Raw genomic sequence first — 20,372 nt, forward strand, 5'->3', positions numbered from 1 at the left:
CTGCAGAGAGCTCTCCTGAGTTTTCTGTGGGGGAAAAAAAAAAAATTTGTTAGGTTTTTTATTTTCAGGGGGCACTGCTGGCAACAGGCTCCCTGCATCGTGGGACTGAGGGGAGAGGAGCAGACCTACTTAAATGATAGGCTCTGCTTCTTAGGCTACTGGACACCATTAGCTCCAGAGGGAGTCGGAACACAGGTCTCACCCTGGGGTTCGTCCTGGAGCCGCGCCACCGTCCTCCTCACAGAGCCGGAAGATAGATGCCGGGTGAGCATGAGAAGCAAGAAGTCAAAGGCGGCAGAAGACTTCAGATCTTCATGAGGTAAAGTGCGCAGCGGTAAGCTGCGTGCCATTGCTCCCACACACAGACACACAGAAAGCACTGATGGGTGCAGGGCGCAGGGGGGGCACCCTGGGCAGCAATAAACCTCGTTTTTGGGCAAAAAGGTCACATTAGGCTGCGGAGGCAGCAAATAGATGATCCCCCGCCATTCTATTAAAATTTAAGAGGGACCGAAGCCCGCTGCTGGAGGGGGCGGTGCTTGATCCCTCAGCACTAACCAGCGCCATTTTCTCCACAGAGGCTGCAGAGAACGCTGGCTCCCCGGACTCTCCCCTGCTGAACACTTCAGAGGGCTGAAAAAGAGGAGGGGGGCACATTGGAGCGCAGTGAGTGGGAAGATTGGCATTATATAATAATATAAAAGCGCTGTCTGGATTTTCCAGTGTCAGTTTGGCGCTGGGTGTGTGCTGGCATACTCTCTCTCTGTCTCTCCTAAGGGCCTGGTTGGGGATTTGTCCCCTTATAGGTATATCCCTGTGTGTGTGGGGTGTCGGTACGTGCGTGTCGGCATGTCTGAAGCGGAAGGCTTCTCCAAGGAGGAGGTGGAGCAGATGAGTGCTGTGTTCCCGTCGGTAGTGCCGACTCAGGAATGGATGGACATTTGGCATATGTTGAATGCAAGTGTGGCATCTTTACATAAGAGGCTAGATAAAGCTGAATCCAGGGAGGCATCAGGGGGTCAATCCTCGGATTGGACCGACTCACAGGGCCCGTCGGGGTCTCAAAAGCGTCCCTTGTCACTAATTGTGGACACTGATACTGACACGGACTCTGATTCCAGTGTCGACTATGATGAAGCTAGATTGCACCCTAGGGTGACAAAGAGTATTCAGTGTATGATTATTGCAATAAGAGATGTGTTGCATATTGCTGATGAACCCTCTGTTCCAGACACGAGGGTACACATGTTTAAGGGAAAGAAACAGATAATAAACTTTCCCCCATCTCATGAACTTAACGAGTTATTTGAAAAAGCTTGGGAGACTCCAGATAAGAGGCTGCAGATTCCCAAAAGAATTAATATGGTGATAATGTCGATTTATATACAGGAATGAAAAGCTATACCTTCTATACACTCTAAACACACTTTAAACCTTTAGCCGCTGCGGCCGCTATACTTGGTGCACACGTTACGTACTTTTTACGCTATTAGCGTACAGAGTCCCGTACGATGTACGGACTCTGTGTACAAACGCCGCGCTGACGGTACAATGCACCCGCAGCGCGTACACACCCAATGAATACGCTTTAAACCTTATACAGCAATGCAATGCGTTACTAATACACCTTTAAACCATAGCGGGGAAAGGAAGACACAACACCGATTTGTAGTTAAATCACTGGGTTCAGACACCACAGCGTAATATTGCTGAAAGGGGGTTACAATATATACAATAAAATATAACAGAATAATGGCTACAGTCAATGGTACATACGCGAGTATATTCGCGTGCGCTTCCCGGTCCAGTCCTCCGTAATCTAATAGATAACGTTGTGAGTCTTGTGTCAGACCAGGCTGCAGCAGGCTTTATTTATACAATTCTTCCAAAAGCAATACAATGGATACTGTAATCCCTTTGTCCGTTGGACACAGGAATGCGCTTTTACAGTACAGGAGAGGTCATAGGTCGGTTTGAATTGGTGGGCGATGTCTGTTCTAACTGCTCTTGTGGGTGGTCTCCTCTCGATTCCCGCCGCATACATAATGTACAGTAAATACAGTTCATATCTATATTCTGCTTCTGCACATAACTATCTACAGGAACATGCGATCTTCCTCAAACCAACACCGGAATGTTACCCTTAAAATACCCTACAGCTGGATACCAAACACCACCTTATGACCTTGTTCTGTCCCCTCCTATTCTGTAAAGGTGAATCCCCTTGTTCTAACCATTTAAACTGTTATTTTCTGGTGTGGTGCAGGGGGACTATGTGTACATTGTGCACTATTTGGATTGAAGATGTAATGTGTTTTGATAGCTCTCCATGCGTTCACAAACTCTACCGTAAATACCCATACCACGCACTGATGCGCACAACCGCTGGAGCGACCATACGCAAATTGCGAATATGTGCACGCACAGCAGAACAAGTACACGCGCGGAGGCTATCTGTGTGTAGTTCGTACGTGATGTGTGTACTGCAATATTTTTCGACTTTGACAGTCCACCCTTTGGCAGTCACCAATAACTGCCACTATCTAATCACTAAACAGAAAAACATCTACACAATATATACAGAAGTTTTGGATGGTCGGGGGAGAGTGGTAGGTAGGAAAGTATGACCTAGTGGGATAGTAAAAAGCATGTATGTATGAATTCATGTCTGAGGGGCATGTATCATTGTGCCGTATATGTTCTAAATAAGCTTCGAGGTATTGCGAAGTATACATTAAATCCTTCTCATCCCGTATTAAGGGTCTGTAAATGGGCCAACAAACACCACGCACTGGTGCGCACGACCGCGGGAGCGACCATACGCAAATTGCGAATATTTGCACGCACAGCAGAACAAGTACACGCGCGGAGGCCATCTGTGTGTAGTTCGTACGTGATGTGTGTACTGCAATATTTTTCGACTTTGACAATGGCATACTCTTTCCCTACACAGGACAGGGTACGTTGGGAATCCTCTCCCACTGTGGACAAGGCTTTAACACGCCTGTCCAAGAAAGTGGCGCTGCCGTCTCCAGACACAGCGGCCCTCAAGGACCCTGCGGACCGCAGGCAGGAGACTACATTAAAGTCTATTTATTCACATACTGGTGCTTTGCTCAGACCGGCAATTGCGTCTGCATGGGTATGTAGCGCAGTTGCAGCTTGGACAGATACCTTGTCGGCTGACCTTGATACCCTAGATAGGGATGCTATTTTGTTAACTCTAGCCCATATTAAAGACGCAGTCTTGTATATGAGAGACGCTCAAAGAGACATTGGGTTGCTGGGTTACAGAGCCAATGCCATGGCTATTTCAGCGAGACGATCCTTATGGACCCGCCAATGGACGGGTGATGCGGATTCGAAAAAGCATATGGAGGTTTTACCCTATAAGGGTGACGTGTTGTTTGGGGATGGGCTCGCGGACCTGATTTCCACAGCTACCGCGGGTGAATCTACCTTTTTACCTTTTATTCCCCAACAGCAAAAGAAAACTCCACAATATCACATGCAGTCCTTTCGGTCGCAAAAGTCCAGAAGAGGTCGGGGATCCTCCTTCCTTGCCAGAGGTAAGGGTAGAGGAAAGAGAACACCTGCTTCGGCTGGTGCCCAGGAACAGAAGTCCTCCCCGGCTTCTACAAAACCCACTGCATGACGCTGGGGCTCCCCTGCGGGAGTCCGCACCAGTGGGGGCACGCCTTCGACTCTTCAGCCAGGTCTGGGTCAGGTCAGACGTGAATCCTTGGGCGTTGGAAATAGTTTCGCAAGGCTACAAACTGGAATTCGAAGAGGTGCCCCCACGCTGATTTTTCAAGTCGGCCTTACCAGCTTCTACCCCAGAGCGGGATGTAGTGTTAGCTGCAATTCAAACGCTGTGTCAACAGCAAGTAATTATCAGGGTTCCCCTGAACCAACAGGGAAAAGGGTACTATTCGACCCTTTTTGTGGTCCCGAAGCCGGATGGTTCGGTCAGACCCATTTTAAATCTAAAATCCCTGAACCTGTACTTGAAAAGATTCAAATTCAAGATGGAATCGCTCCGAGCGGTAATAGCCAGCCTGGAGGGGGGGGATTTTATGGCGTCACTGGACATAAAGGTTGCTTACCTTCATGTCCCTATATATCCCTCTCATCAGGAGTACCTGAGATTCGCTGTACATGATTGTCATTACCAGTTTCAGACGTTGCCGTTTGGGCTTTCCACGACCCCGAGGATTTTCACCAAGATAATGGCGGAAATGATGGTGGTCCTGCGCAAGCAAGGAGTCACAATTATCCCATACTTGGACGATCTCCTGATAAAGGCGAGATCAAAAGAGCAATTGCTGAGAAACGTGTCACTCTCTCTGAGAGTACTCCAGCAACACGGTTGGATTCTCAATCTACCGAAGTCACAGTTGGTTCCAACAACTCGACTAGTGTTCCTAGGTATACTGGACACGGAACAAAAGAAGGTTTTTCTCCTGTTGGAAAAAGCCCAGGACCTCCAGAACATGGTCAGAGATCTGCTAAAGCCAAAAAGAGTGTCAGTTCATCAATGCACTCGTGTTCTGGGGAAAATAATGGCAGCCTACGAGGCCATCCCCTTCGGCAGGTTCCATGCGAGGACGTTTCAATGGGACCTTCTGGACAAATGGTCCGGGTCCCATCTACAATTACATCAAAAGATAACACTGTCCCCCAGGGCCAGGGTGTCTCTTCTATGGTGGCTGCAAAGTGCTCACCTAGAGGGTCGCAGATTCGGCATTCAGGACTGGGTTCTGGTAACCACGGACGCGAGCCTCCGAGGATGGGGAGCAGTCACACAAGGAAGAAATTTTCAAGGACTATGGACAAACCAGGAGTCCTGCCTGCACATCAACGTGTTGGAATTAAGGGCCATATACAACGGCCTTCGACAAGCGGAGAGTCTTCTTCGCAACCTACCGGTGCTGATTCAATCGGACAATGTCACAGCAGTGGCTCATGTGAACCGCCAAGGCGGGACAAGGAGCAGAGTCACGATGGCAGAAGCCACCAGGATTCGTCGCTGGGCGGAAGATCACGTAAGCGCTCTGTCAGCTGTCTTCATTCCGGGTGTGGACAACTGGGAGGCAGACTTCCTCAGCAGACACGATCTCCATCCAGGAGAGTGGGGGCTTCATCAAGAAGTCTTTGCAGAGATAACGGGTCTTTGGGGAGTTCCTCAAATAGACATGATGGCGTCACGCCTCAACAAGAAGCTTCGGAGGTATTGTGCCAGGTCCCGGGACCCTCAGGCAATAGCAGTAGACGCTCTGTTAACACCATGGGTGTTCCAATCGGTCTACGTGTTTCCTCCTCTTCCTCTCATCACAAAGGTGTTGAGGATCATAAGGCGCAAAAGAGTACAGACAATACTCATAGTTCCAGACTGGCCTCGAAGGGCCTGGTTCTCAGATCTTCAGGAGATGCTCACAGAAGATCCTTGGCCTCTTCCTCTAAGGGAGGTCATGTTGCAGCAGGGGCCCTGCATGTTCCAAGACTTACCGCGGTTACGTTTGACGGCATGGCGGTTGAACGCCGGATCCTAGCTGAGAAGGGTATTCCGGAAGAGGTCAGGAATGCTACTACGGAAGATTTCCATTTGGGTCGTTTTCTCCACTTCCTACAGACAGGAGTGGATATGGGCCTAAAGTTAGGCTCTGTTAAGGTACAGATTTCGGCTCTGTCGATATTCTTTTAAAAGGAATTGGCTTCTCTTCCAGAAGTCCAGACTTTTGTAAAGGGAGTGCTACACATCCAGCCTCCTTTTGTGCCCCCAGTGGCACCATGGGACCTGAACGTGGTGTTGCAGTTCTTTAAAATCACACAGGTTTGAACCCCTTAACACGGTTGAGTTGAAATTTCTCACCTGGAAGGTGGTCATGTTATTGGCCTTGGCATCTGCAAGGCGGGTGTCAAAATTAGCGGCCTTGTCTCGCAAGAGCCCCTACTTGATTTTTCATGTTGATGGAGCGTAATTGAGGACTCGTCCTCAATTTTTACCTAAGGTGGTTTCTTCATTCCATGTGAATCAACCTATTGTGGTGCCTGTGGCTACAAGTGACTTGGAGGATTCCAGGTCCCTGGATGTAGTCAGGGCCTTAAAGATTTATGTAGCCAGGACGGCTAGAATTAGGAAAACAGAGGCTCTGTTTGTTCTGTATGCAGCCAACAAGATTGGCGCCAACAACACTTGACTGCTAAACAGCGCCTATGGAATATGGCAGATGAACAGTTTAAGAATTCCTAATTAGGAACAACTCCTGAAAAACTGCGCGTGCCGAGAACACTACGTGAAGTGAGCAAAAGGACAATATAACAAAGAAAAAACGGCTGCGCTGTGTGTCAGGAGATGATGTATATAAAGAGAGCCGACATGTGAAAAATTAACAATATTTAATATGATTAATATAATTAAAAAACCAATAAATGAACATGTATGAACCGATCACATGGAATAAAACACACCTAAAAAATCAGGAATAAATTGAACTCTGTAAGGGCGTTATATGCAGATTCAGGACCCAATATTGTCAAGTGTCCGTTTTCCATAGGCTAAATAGCCATAGCATAAATTGATTGCCGGGAAACTAGCACAGAAAGTTCCAAATGGTCTGTGTGCTTGCAGAAGTTGGATGTAATACGTAGAAGGTATTTACCTCTCCAGTGGGCTGGGCGAGAGTCGGGCGTCCCCGACTATCCGTCCTGCAGTGTCCACACGGCGGCGGGGAGGGATAGAGATCACTGGAAGAAATAGCTGGCTGTAGAGACGTGACGTCCAGCGGTCGCTCTCAAAGGATTTTGCAGCCAGATAAGAAATCGTTCCAGTCCGTGCAAGCAACACCTGTGACTACCTGAGCGAGGTGTGTGGAGGGCGGGGTCTGACGCGTTTCGTCACATACCATGTGACTTTTTCAACGATGTAGTCCTGCCTTCCATGGTGTCCGTATTTCTAGCCTGATCAATTAACCATCAGACAGATGTATTCCATCAGTATTTAATTAGAGCAACTCATGTGCTCTCGGTCTCGTAAATAAAAAACAAACCTAGTCGGCTCTCATATAAATGAATCTATATAGACTAAAATATACACGGTATACAAAGAAAAACAAAAACAGAACAAAGCAAAAATAAAAATAAAAATGATGGCAAAAAATGACTTGTAATTAAAGCTAGATGCTGCTGCAAACATGATTGGTATAAAAAGAAAATGAATGAAGAAATATGTATAGATATAGGGGTATATGCAATTGCGGTCGAATTCCTGAAATTGTCGAATTCAGTGCTTTCCGTCAAAAAAACGGACTTTCAAAATTCGACTTTTTGCAAATTCGACTTTTCTGCAATGATACAAGTGCTGCAATTCGACAAAAGCATATTCAATTCAAGTTTGGAAATTCGACAACAGTGCTTTTAGACAGCAAATTCGTCATTTTCAATCCGCCACACTTTGGAGGGTGAAACCAATAAAAAAATTTTAAAACATGTTTTTTTTTTTTTGTGGTTTTTTTTTCGTGGTAATATCAGATCTATTTATATTAGAAGGGATTAGGTACTTGGTTTGTCTTTTTGGGAGGCACAAGTATTATTTATATATTTTTAAAAATATTTTTTTTATAGATGGAATGGTGAAATCCCTGAAAAGGCGTGGGGTCCCCCCTCCAAAGCATAACCAGCCTCGGGCTCTTCGAGCTGGTCCTGGTTCTAAAAATGCGGGGAAAAAATTGATAGGGGATCCCCCGTATTTTTAAAACCAGCACCGGGCTCTGCGCCTGGTGCTGGTGCAAAAAATACGGGGGACAAAACGAGTAGGGGTCCCCCGTATTTTATACACCAGCATCGGGCTACACTAGCTGGATAGATAATGCCTCAGCCGGGGGTCACTTTTATACAGTGCCCTGCGGCCGTGGCATTAAATATCCAACTAGCCACCCCTGGCCGGGGTACCCTGGGGAAGTGGGGACCCCTTCAATCAAGGGGTCCCCCCCCCCTTCCCAGCCACCCAAGGGCCAGGGGTGGAGCCAGAGGCTGTCCCCCCCCAATCCAAGGGCTGCGGATGGGAGGCTGATAGCCTTGGTAAAATGTCAAGAATATTGTTTTTTCCAGAAGAACTACAAGTCCCAGCAAGCCTCCCCCGCAAGCTGGTACTTGGAGAACCACAAGTACCAGCATGCGGGAGAAAAACGGGCCCGCTGGTACCTGTAGTTCTACTGGAAGAAAAATACCCAAATAAAAACAGGACACACACACCGTGACAGTAAAACTTTATTTCATACGTCGACACACCCATACTTACCTATGTTCACACGCCGACATAGGTCCTCTTCTCCATGAAGAATCCACGGATACCTGAAAAGAAAAGATCAATATACTCACCTCAGCCAGGGTCCAGAGATAAATCCACGTACTTGTTAAAAATAACAAACCGGACACCCGTACTATGCCGGACTGAAAGGGGTCCCATGCTTACACATGGGACCCCTTACCCCGAATGCAGAGAGACCTCTCAGAGTGACAGCTGTCACAGAAAGGTCTCTAAAGCCAATCAGGAAGCGCAACTTCGTTGCGCTCACCTGATTGGCTGTGCGCTGTCTGAACTCAGACAGCGCATCGCACAGCTCCGTCCATTACTTTCAATGGTGGGAACTTAGCGGCTAGCGGTGAGGTCACCCGCCGGTCAGCGGCTGACCGCGGGTAACCCCCGCAGACGGCAAAGTTCTCACCATTGAAAGTAATGGAGAGGCTTTGCGATGCGCTGTCTGACAGCTCAGACAGCGCACAGCCAATCAGGTGAGCGCCACGGAAGTAGCGCTTCCTGATTGGCTGAAGGGACTTCAGTGACAGGAGTCACGTGGTGTCCCGGCATTCGGGGAAAGGGGTCTGATGTGAAAGCATGGGACCCCTTTCAGTCCGGTGGTACGAGTGTTCGTTTTTTTTTTTTAACAAGTACGTGGATGTATCTCTGGACGTGGATGTACCTCTGGACGCTGGAAGGTGAGTATAATTTTTTTCACAGGTACCCTCGGATCGTCGGAGACCGTGGCAGTCGGCGTGTCAACATAGGTAAGTATGTGTGTGTCGGCAGTGTGTAATAAAGTTTTACGGTCACTCTGTGTACTGTTTTTATTTGGGTATTTTTTTTCCAGTAGAACTACAGGTACCAGCGGGCCCGGTTTTCTCCCGCATGCTGGTACTTGTGGTTCTCCAAGTACCAGCTTGCGGGGGAGGCTTGCTGGGACTTGTAGTACTGCTGGAAAAAACAATATTCTTGTCATTTTTCTCAAGGCTATCAGCCTCCCATCCGCAGCCATTGGATGGGGGGGACAGCCTCGGGCTTCACCCCTGGCCCTTGGGTGGCTGGGGGGGGGACCCCTTGATTGAAGGGGTCCCCACTCCCCCAGGGTACCCCGGCCAGGGGTGACTAGTTGGATATTTAATGCCACGGCCGCAGGGCACTGTATAAAAGTGACCCCCGGCTGTGGCATTATCTGTCCAGCTAGTGGAGCCCGATGCTGGTGTAAAAAATACCGGGGACCTCTACTCTTTTTGTCCCCCGTATTCTTTGCACCAGGCGCAGAGCCCGGTGCTGGTTTTAAAAATACGGGGGATCCCTGCCCAATTTTTCCCCGCATTTTTAGAACCAGGACCAGCTCGAAGAGCCAGAGGCTGGTTATGCTTTGAAGGGGGGACCCCACGCCATTTTTTTTACGGGTTTTTCCCGTTTTTTTAAATCGCGGCAAAATCCGGCAAATCGTCCGTTTTTGGCCCGCGGGACTGTCGAATCCGTTTTTCATTGAATATGGTGAATTCCGGCAACCACCTGCCGGAATTCACCTGTCGAATTGTGTCGAATTAAAAAACGGCGATAATTTGCCGCGATTCGCCGTGAATTGCATATACCCCATAGACCCTTGAATACAACCAATAATTTCGGTAGTAGAAAAAGGGGGTGAAGGATACCAGTGTGTGTAACAGCATTCAGCCACAATTTTAACCTGAATATCTGACAATTTGAAGAGTATAATCTCTTGATTAATTGATTAATCATAGAGAAGATAACTAGACACATACAATATGTTAAAATACCACTTTTAATCGGAATAAGAAAGAATGATCATAATTTAATATCAGGTAACCTAAGTTTATTGTAATAAGTATGTGTATTCATATGAAAAACAAAATCTAAATAAAATATGCTATCGTTCCTGGATACGAACTCAGGACCTTGCTGGACTATAGTCAGACGGCTAACTACCTGCACCACTCAGCATTTGCTGCGTGTGCAGTAGATAAGTTAGCAGAGTATAGAAAACATCAATATATATATTCAAATAAGAAACCAAAATATAAAGAGAGATGTGCTGTCGTTCCTGGATTCAAACTCCGGACCTTGCTATTCTATGATCAGATGCCCTAACTAGCTGCACCACTGGGCATATGCTAAGTGTGCAGTAGAAAGGCTGGCAGAATATGGAGAACATAAGTCTCAGGGAGGACTTCATTAACAATAGAACATAATCATAATGAATGATAAATGTTGATTAATGACTTAACAAAAAATAATAAAAACATGCTATATATACATGAAAAAGTCATCTGCAGAAAATATCAATTAATTAGAGGGACAAAGAGTACAGTTCTAATTGGAGGACTTGATACAAAAAAATTAATGTCTCCATCAAAAGAAACATACCAATGCGTGAGTGATAGCATAAAGTGCATTTAAAGAAAGAAAAGGAAGTTAACCTTGCATTATTCACATGTGTCAACTTATTTCATTAGTTGTACATGAGGGATCCAAGAAAGAAAATAATGAATTAATTTTGGTATTAATATTAGTAGGGGGTGTACAGAAACAGGGAGCATGTTGCCAAGAGTGAGGACAAGAGGATAAGGTATCATTCTACTACAGATCAAACTCAATACTTTCGTTTAACCCTTCTGGTGTGAGGGATTTCAGCTTATGTATCCAATAATTCTCTCGAAGGCATAGCTTCCTAGATCTATCACCCCCTCGTATTGAAGGAGTAATGGATTCAATACCAACCAAATAAATGTCATCTGGATTTTTATGGTGTTTCTCTGCACAGTGTCTGGAGACACTGTGGAACATAAATCCCTTCTGGATGTTCCGTCTATGTTCAAGGAACCTAATCCTCAATTTACGCGTGGTCCTGCCTACGTAGACTAAATTACATTTGCAAATAAGTAGATAAATCACAAAAGAACTATTGCAATTAATAAAAGAACGTATCTCCAATGATAATGAATTAGGGGCAGTGAAGTTTCTAACATTATTCTTAATATACGAACACGTGATACATTGTTTCGCACCACATTTGAAACAACCTGTGATTTTGGGTAACCACTGTGTAGACTCGACAGACTGTATTGTCATTAGTAATTCTTTTGTCTACAAAAAGACTGGGTGCAAGGTATTGCTTGAGATTGTTGGATTTCTTAAAAATCACTGATGGTGCATCATTTAGTTCAGATCTAAGAACCTGATCTGTAAGAAGGATGGGATAGTTATTCCGAATAATATTTCTAATTTTAGACGAAGAACAGTTAAATTGTGATAAAAAATGAGGTTGAGTTTGTTCAAACTTCTGTTCCTGAGCTTTGTGTATTAATAATTCCTTTCGATCTAAAGCATCTACCTTTTCACGTGCTGACCTAATTAATGTACTCGGATAACCTCGGTTCTCAAAGGATAAAGAAAGCTCCTCTGCCTGTTGTTGATAATCAATGGTGTTACTACAATTACGTTTGATACGTCTTAATTGTCCAAAGGGGATATTATTTAACCAGGGCTTGTAATGTTGGCTCTTATAGTGTAAAAAGTCGAGAGTATCAACCTCTTTACGAAAAGTCTTGGTAGAAACTTTCCCATCTACTATAGAAAGTGAAATGTCTAAAAAAGAAATGGAGGATTTATGTGAGGTGCCCGTGAAACATAAATTAAAATTATTATTATTTAATTGGGCAATAAAATCAGATGATAAAGAAATATCGCCATCAAAAATGAAAAACAAGTCATCTATGTAACGGCCATAGTAGACGAGGTCTGCGCCGAAGTTCCGCCCCCAGACATGGCAATCCTCAAAGGCGCCCATGTATAGGTTAGCGAAACTCGGCGCGAACCTCGTCCCCATGGCCGTCCCGAGTGTCTGTAAATAATATTTCTTGTCAAAAACGAAAAAATTATGTGACAAAATAAATGATATTGAGTCAAGTATAAATTGTTGTAATTCAACATCAATCAGACTGGTCTTTGATAGAGAATCCGCTATGGTCGATAGACCCTTCTGGTGCGGGATATTAGAATATAATGCCTGCACATCGCAGGTCATAAAGAAAAAAGAATTTTTCCAGTTAATATTGGAAATAGCACTCAAAAAGGAAGTAGTGTCTTTAATATGAGAACGTAATGAAGAAGCAAGTGGCTGTAAAAAATAATCAACAAAATGTGATAAATTAGAAGTGAGGGACCCAACACCAGAAATAATAGGACGCCCAGGAGGTGATGTGAGTGATTTATCAGTGATCGCGCTGATCCAAAAAAAAAGTGGGTCCCAGGGACCCCTCACTTTCGAAAATTGGGGTCCTACCGGTCTTTTTCTGGGTCCCATCGGAATGAAGGTTCTTATTAATCTTAATCTTGTTTGGACACTACAAAAGTGTTGCAAGGTGGGGGGATGGGGTGACAGTGCTGTGGGGCTGCACCAGAGCTGTAACTAGACATTTTGGTGCCCTTAGGCAGAAAGTGAATTGGTGTTCCACCTCACCAGACAACAAAGCATAGGCAGTGCGCGCCGAAGGCGCGCTGCAAAATTTAAGGGGCGTGGCTTCATGGGGAAGGGGCGTAACCACATAATAGTGCCAATTCACATTACACCACACAGTAGTTCCGCTTATACAGATTGCACCAGGCAGAGCACGTTATACATATTGCACCAGGTAGAGCACATTATACATATTGCGCCAGGTAGAACACGTTATACACATTGCACCAGGTAGAGCACTTTATACACATTGCGCCAGGCAGAGCACTTTATACACATTGCGCCAGGCAGAGCACTTTATACACATTGCGCCAGGCAGAGCACTTTATACACATTGCGCCAGGCAGAGCACTTTATACACATTGCGCCAGGCAGAGCACTTTATACACATTGCGCCAGGCAGAGCACTTTATACACATTGCGCCAGGTAGAGCACTTTATACACATTGCGCCAGTTAGAGCACATTATTATACACATTGCGCCCGGTAGAGCACGTTACACACATTGCGCCCAGGCAGAGCATGTTACACACATTGCGCCAGGTAGAGCACATATAAACATTGCACCAGGTAAATAAAATATAAACATTGCACAAGGTAGAGCACGTTATACACAATGCACCAGTTAGAGCATGTTACACACATTGCAGCAGGCAGAGCACGTTACACACATTGCAGCAGGCAGAGCACGTTACACACATTGCAGCAGGCAGAGCACGTTACACACATTGCGCCAGGTAGAGCACGTTACACACATCGCGCCAGGTAGAGCACGTTATACACAATGCGCCAGGCAGAGCACGTTCTACACATTGCGCCAGGTAGAGCGCCGAGACACATTGCGCCAGGTAGAGCGCCGAGACACATTGCACCAGGTAGAGCGCCAAGATACATTGCATCATACCCCGGGCGCACACACAGCAGCTACCCACCACACACCCTGGACGCGTGCACACACACACAGCATCTACCCACCACACACCCCGGACGCATGCGCACACACACACAGCATCTACCCACCACACACCCCGGACGCGTGCACACACACACAGCATCTACCCACCACACACCCCGGACGCGTGCACACACACACACAGCATCTACCCACCACACACCCCGGACGCGTGCACACACACACAGCATCTACCCACCACACACCCCGGACGCGTGCACACACACAGCATCTGCCCACCTTATACCCCGGACGCGCGCACACACAGCATCTGCCCGCCTTATACCCCGGACGCGCACACACACAGCATCTGCCCACCGTATACCCCGGACGCGCACACACAGCACCTGCCCACTGTATACCCCGGACATACACACACACACACACACACACACACACACACACACACAGCATCTGCCCACCGTATACCCCAGACGCACACACACAAACACACACACACACACACACACACACACACACACAGCATCTGCCCACCGTATACCCCAGACGCACACACACAAACACACACACACACACACACACACACACACACACACACACAGCATCTGCCCACCGTATACCCCAGACGCACACACACACACACACACACACACACACACACACACACACACACACACACACACACAGCATCTGCCCACCTTATACCCCGGACGCACACACACAGCATCTGCCCACTGTATACCCCGGACATACACACACAAACACACAGCATCTGCCCACTGTATACCCCGGACAAACACACATACAGCATCTGCCCACAGTATACCCAGGACGCACACACACACAGCACCTGCCCACTGTATACCCCGGACATACACACATACACACACACACACACACACACACACACACACACACACACACACACACACACACACACACACACACACACACACACACACAGCATCTGCCCACCGTATACCCCAGACATACACACACACAGCACCTGCCCACTGTATACCCCGGACATACACACACACACACAGCACCTGCCCACTGTATACCCCGGACATACACACACACACACACACACACACACACAGCATCTGCCCACCGTATACCCCAGACGCACACACACAAACACACAGCATCTGCCCACTGTATACCCCGGACACACACACATACAGCATCTGCCCACCTCATACCCCGGGCACACACATCATCTGCCCACCTCATACCCCGGGCACAGTCAGCAGCTGCCCACCTCATACTCCAGGCACACACACACACATCTGCCCACCTCATAATCTCCCCCCTCTTATACCCAGTGCGCACACCCAGTAATTGCCCCCTCCCAAAATAACCCGGACACACAAGCAGTAATTGACAACCCCCTTGTACCCAAAGCACACACACACTAACTGGCCCCCTCCACTTACACACCGCAACAGTGCTGGGAGAGCCCATATGGCAGGCACGGCGAGAGCCAGCAGCCAGAAGTCCGTTTACAGCAGCGCGGAGACCGGGATGGCGGGAGATGTACACCGCACAGACACACACACTGGCCGGCGCTCAGAGCGGCTGTCACGAGCGGCGGGGAAACTGACCTGCGGAGAGGCGGTGCGCTCAGTCCATGAGCACGGGCGCCGGAGCGGAGGGTTCAGGCAACAGCAGCGCCAAGTCTGATCGGCGCCTCCGCGGTGCTCACCTTCTCCCCCCACAGTCACAGGCATCAATCAGTCACTTAACAGGAAGTGATTGGCTGCTGCAGCAGAGCGCGTCCCCGGGGACCCGCCCATTTCAGAAAAGTGAGTCACCTTCCCTCAAAATCGGGTAAAATACGCGCTATAGCGCGTTTTTGCGATCACTGTTTATGGATCTTAGGGAGGTGATAATAAGTGGGAGTAATTGGGTGTGTAGGAATTAAATACCTACATTCCTCTTTAGTTATAACACCTTTATCAAATGCACCTTTCACTAAAATGGTGCATTTGATAAAGGTCACAGATCTCTCACCATTTTAGTGAAAGGTGCATTTGATAAAGGTGTTATAACTAAAGAGGAATGTAGGTATTTAATTCCTACACACCCAATTACTCCCACTTATCACCTCCCTAAGATCCATAAATCACTCACATCACCTCCTGGGCGTCCTATTATTTCTGGTGTTGGGTCCCTCACTTCTAATTTATCACATTTTGTTGATTATTTTTTACAGCCACTTGCTTCTTCATTACGTTCTCATATTAAAGACACTACTTCCTTTTTGAGTGCTATTTCCAATATTAACTGGAAAAATTCTTTTTTCTTTATGACCTGCGATGTGCAGGCATTATATTCTAATATCCCGCACCAGAAGGGTCTATCGACCATAGCGGATTCTCTATCAAAGACCAGTCTGATTGATGTTGAATTACAACAATTTATACTTGACTCAATATCATTTATTTTGTCACATAATTTTTTCGTTTTTGACAAGAAATATTATTTACAGACACTCGGGACGGCCATGGGGACGAGGTTCGCGCCGAGTTTCGCTAACCTATACATGGGCGCCTTTGAGGATTGCCATGTCTGGGGGCGGAACTTCGGCGCAGACCTCGTCTACTATGGCCGTTACATAGATGACTTGTTTTTCATTTTTGATGGCGATATTTCTTTATCATCTGATTTTATTGCCCAATTAAATAATAATAATTTTAATTTATGTTTCACGGGCACCTCACATAAATCCTCCATTTCTTTTTTAGACATTTCACTTTCTATAGTAGATGGGAAAGTTTCTACCAAGACTTTTCGTAAAGAGGTTGATACTCTCGACTTTTTACACTATAAGAGCCAACATTACAAGCCCTGGTTAAATAATATCCCCTTTGGACAATTAAGACGTATCAAACGTAATTGTAGTAACACCATTGATTATCAACAACAGGCAGAGGAGCTTTCTTTATCCTTTGAGAACCGAGGTTATCCGAGTACATTAATTAGGTCAGCACGTGAAAAGGTAGATGCTTTAGATCGAAAGGAATTATTAATACACAAAGCTCAGGAACAGAAGTTTGAACAAACTCAACCTCATTTTTTATCACAATTTAACTGTTCTTCGTCTAAAATTAGAAATATTATTCGGAATAACTATCCCATCCTTCTTACAGATCAGGTTCTTAGATCTGAACTAAATGATGCACCATCAGTGATTTTTAAGAAATCCAACAATCTCAAGCAATACCTTGCACCCAGTCTTTTTGTAGACAAAAGAATTACTAATGACAATACAGTCTCTGTCGAGTCTACACAGTGGTTACCCAAAATCACAGGTTGTTTCAAATGTGGTGCGAAACAATGTATCACGTGTTCGTATATTAAGAATAATGTTAGAAACTTCACTGCCCCTAATTCATTATCATTGGAGATACGTTCTTTTATTAATTGCAATAGTTCTTTTGTGATTTATCTACTTATTTGCAAATGTAATTTAGTCTACGTAGGCAGGACCACGCGTAAATTGAGGATTAGGTTCCTTGAACATAGACGGAACATCCAGAAGGGATTTATGTTCCACAGTGTCTCCAGACACTGTGCAGAGAAACACCATAAAAATCCAGATGACATTTATTTGGTTGGTATTGAATCCATTACTCCTTCAATACGAGGGGGTGATAGATCTAGGAAGCTATGCCTTCGAGAGAATTATTGGATACATAAGCTGAAATCCCTCACACCAGAAGGGTTAAACGAAAGTATTGAGTTTGATCTGTAGTAGAATGATACCTTATCCTCTTGTCCTCACTCTTGGCAACATGCTCCCTGTTTCTGTACACCCCCTACTAATATTAATACCAAAATTAATTCATTATTTTCTTTCTTGGATCCCTCATGTACAACTAATGAAATAAGTTGACACATGTGAATAATGCAAGGTTAACTTCCTTTTCTTTCTTTAAATGCACTTTATGCTATCACTCACGCATTGGTATGTCTCTTTTGATGGAGACATGATTTTTTTTGTATCAAGTCCTCCAATTAGAACTGTACTTTGTCCCTCTAATTAATTGATATTTTCTGCAGATGACTTTTTCATGTGTATATATAGCATGTTTTTATTATTTTTTGTTAAGTCATTAATCAACATTTATCATTCATTATGATTATGTTCTATTGTTAATGAAGTCCTCCCTGAGACTGATGTTCTCCATATTCTGCCAGCCTTTCTACTGCACACTTAGCATATGCCCAGTGGTGCAGCTAGTTAGGGCATCTGATCATAGAATAGCAAGGTCCGGAGTTTGAATCCAGGAACGACAGCACATCTCTCTTTATATTTTGGTTTTCTTATTTGAATATATATATATTGATGTTTTCTATACTCTGCTAACTTATCTACTGCACACGCAGCAAATGCTGAGTGGCGCAGGTAGTTAGCCGTCTGACTATAGTCCAGCAAGGTCCTGAGTTCGTATCCAGGAACGATAGCATATTTTATTTAGATTTTGTTTTTCATATGAATACACATACTTATTACAATAAACTTAGGTTACCTGATATTAAATTATGATCATTCTTTCTTATTCCGATTAAAAGTGGTATTTTAACATATTGTATGTGTCTAGTTATCTTCTCTATGATTAATCAATCAATCAAGAGATTATACTCTTCAAATTGTCAGATATTCAGGTTAAAATTGTGGCTGAATGCTGTTACACACACTGGTATCCTTCACCCCCTTTTTCTACTACCGAAATTATTGGTTGTATTCAAGGGTCTATATCTATACATATTTCTTCATTCATTTTCTTTTTGTACCAATCATGTTTGCAGCAGCATCTAGCTTTAATTACAAGTCCATTTTTTGCCATCATTTTTATTTTTATTTTTGCTTTGTTCTGTTTTTGTTTTTCTTTGTATACCGTGTATATTTTAGTCTATATAGATTCATTTATATGAGAGCCGACTATGTTTGTTTTTTATTTACGAGACCGAGAGCACATGAGTTGCTCTAATTAAATACTGATGGAATACATCTGTCTGATGGTTAATTGATCAGGCTAGAAATACGGACACCATGGGAGGCAGGACTACATCTTTGAAAAAGTCACATGGTATGTGACGAAACGCGTCAGACCCGCCCTCCACACACCTCGCTCAGGTAGTCACAGGTGTTGCTTGCACGGACTGGAACGATTTCTTATCTGGCTGCAAAATCCTTTGAGAGCGACCGCTGGACGTCACGTCTCTACAGCCAGCTATTTCTTCCAGTGATCTCTATCCCTCCCCGCCGCCGTGTGGACGTGGGCACTGCAGGACGGATAGTTGGGGACGCCTGACTCTCGCCCAGCCCACTGGAGAGGTAAATACCTTCTACGTATTACATCCAACTTCTGCAAGCACACAGACCATTTGGAACTTTCTGTGCTCGTTTACCGGCAATCAATTTATGCTATGGCTATTTAGCCTATGGAAAACGGACACTTGCCAATATTGGGTCCTGAATCTGCATATAACGCCCTTACAGAGTTCAATTTATTCCTGATTTTTTAGGTGTGTTTTATTCCATGTGATCGGTTCATACATGTTCATTTATTGGTTTTTTAATTATATTAATCATATTAAATATTGTTAATTTTTCACGTCTGCTCTCTTTATATACATCATCTCCTGACACACAGCGCAGCCGTTTTTTCTTTAACAAGATTGGCGCGCCTGCTTCAAAGCAGACTATTGCTCTCTGGATCTGTAACACGATTCAGCAGGCGTATGTTACGGCTGGATTGCCGTTACCACATTCATTAAAGGCCCATTCCACTAGGAAGGTGGGCTCTTCTTGGGCGGCTGCCCGGGGCGTCTGCATTACAGCTTTGCCGAGCAGCGACTTGGTCGGTGTCAAACACTTTTGCTAAATTCTACAAGTTTGATACCCTGGCTGATGAGGACCTAGCATTTGCTCAGTCGGTGTTGCAGAGTCATCCGCACTCTCTCACCCGTTTGGGAGCTTTGGTATGAACCCCATGGTCCTTACGGAGTCCCCAGCATCTTCTAGGACGTAAGAGAAAATAAGATTTTAAACCTACCGGTAAATCTATTTCTCTATCGTCCTAGTGGATGCTGGGGTTCCTGAAAGGACCATGGGGAATAGCGGCTCCGCAGGAGACAGGGCACAAAAAGTAAAGCTTTTTCCGATCAGGTGGTGTGCACTGGCTCCTCCCCCTATGACCCTCCTCCAGACTCCAGTTAGATTTTTGTGCCCGGCCGAGAAGGGTGCAATCTAGGTGGCTCTCCTAAAGAGCTGCTTAGAAAAAGTTTAGCTAGGTTTTTTATTTTACAGTGATTCCTGCTGGCAACAGGATCACTGCAGCGAGGGACTGAGGGGAGAAGGAGTCAACTCACCTGCGTGCAGGATGGATTGGCTTCTTGGCTACTGGACATCAAGCTCCAGAGGGACGATCACGGGTACAGCCTGGATGGTCACCGGAGCCACGCCGCCGGCCCCCTTGCAGATGCTGAAGACAGAAGAGGTCCAGAATCGGCGGCTGAAGACTCCTGCAGTCTTCAAAAGGTAGCGCACAGCACTGCAGCTGTGCGCCATTTTCCTCTCAGCACACTTCACACGGCAGTCACTGAGGGTGCAGGGCGCTGGGAGGGGGGCGCCCTGGGAGGCAAAATGATACCTATAA

At 45.6% G+C, this 20,372-nt stretch overlaps 1 protein-coding gene across 4 annotated transcripts in view; it reads left to right on the forward strand.

The window, feature by feature from the left end:
- The window catches only part of NAF1 (nuclear assembly factor 1 ribonucleoprotein), a 453,380-nt gene that overhangs the window by 11,451 nt on the left and 421,557 nt on the right, over positions 1 to 20,372 (forward strand). The gene's annotated exons all lie outside the window — the stretch shown is intronic.

This window comes from Pseudophryne corroboree, chromosome 1 (assembly GCF_028390025.1).
Source record: "Pseudophryne corroboree isolate aPseCor3 chromosome 1, aPseCor3.hap2, whole genome shotgun sequence".
In the NCBI taxonomy this organism is placed as follows: Eukaryota; Metazoa; Chordata; class Amphibia; order Anura; family Myobatrachidae; genus Pseudophryne; species Pseudophryne corroboree.